This window comes from Chinchilla lanigera, unplaced genomic scaffold (genome assembly GCF_000276665.1).
Source record: "Chinchilla lanigera isolate Chin_1 unplaced genomic scaffold, ChiLan1.0 scaffold00040, whole genome shotgun sequence".
Taxonomy (NCBI): Eukaryota; Metazoa; Chordata; class Mammalia; order Rodentia; family Chinchillidae; genus Chinchilla; species Chinchilla lanigera.
The window spans coordinates 6,101,941-6,102,934 of NW_004955441.1; the positions used below are offsets into that span (position 1 = coordinate 6,101,941).

The 994-nt window shown below is 50.6% G+C and overlaps 1 long non-coding RNA gene across 1 annotated transcript; it reads left to right on the plus strand.

The window, feature by feature from the left end:
- Positions 1-20: 20 nt before the first annotated feature.
- Positions 21-694, plus strand: LOC106149251. The gene is made up of 2 exons (XR_001235298.1): positions 21-144; positions 382-694. It is a non-coding gene; the product is annotated as an uncharacterized LOC106149251 (long non-coding RNA).
- Positions 695-994: the final 300 nt, after the last annotated feature.

The following is a 994-nucleotide window of genomic DNA, read 5'->3' on the forward strand; positions in this document are numbered from 1 at the left end:
GCAGTGAGAAGATTGAGGTCTCCAAGTGTGAAGCGCCCTTGGAGTGCCACACAGTGCATGAGTAATGGGAACAGGAAGGCTACTGCCAGGACCCTGACTCAGAAACTGCGTCCTTTCCACCACGTTCCCCCCGGCTCTCACATGGTACAGTTCAGGGAGACAGGTCCAAGTGGGGAGAGGCTGAATGCTGAGGGGCAGAGCTGGCTGAGGGTCATCCAGGTCCTTAAACCCCATCTTCTGCTCCTCCTCAGCATGGCTCCCTGGCTTGTGTTTGCCCACCCACCTCACGCCCACCGCTCGGTGCCGACCCCTTCCACATGGGGAGGAAATTGGTCGATAGTCATTTACAGTGAGATATTAGAGGTTTGTTCTGTTTTTCAGATTTCTTCTTGTGCCTTTGTTTGTCCCTCTTCTCATCCTTGCTTGCGTTTAACGGAGGGCCGCTAGGCAAGGCAACCCGACCCTGAAAGAAGATCCCAAAATACCCTTAAGATGACCTCTGCCTGCCATGCTGTGAACAACTGTGGGTTTCATCGATTGATTGACACGTGGTGTTTGCCTCTGGCGGAATCATCCACCCCAGTTCTCTCATGGATCCGGGTGCCTTCAGGATGCTGTCTGGGGGGGGAGGTGAATAGAGTTGGTGACTCGGGGCACAATAGAAATAAAAACACCACTTCACTTTTGCAGTGTTCAGGGCATCCTGTCCCAAAAATATTACTCTGACATTTGAGGGGCGGGGACATAGCTCAGCAGCATAAGTGCTTGCCTGGCAAGCCTGAGGTTGTGAGTTCAATACCCAGTACCAAAAAAAAAAAAAAAAAAAAAAAGGGGGGGGGGGTGCAGAAACCTGACCTTAAGAGAAACAAATTCAAAAGTTTCAAAAAATGTTTCAAGGCAAAATAACACCTATTTTTTGGGCAGGGAGGGTATCGGGAATCAACTCAGGACCTCATGCTTGCCAGGGAGATCCTGCACCACTGAGCTAAATCTC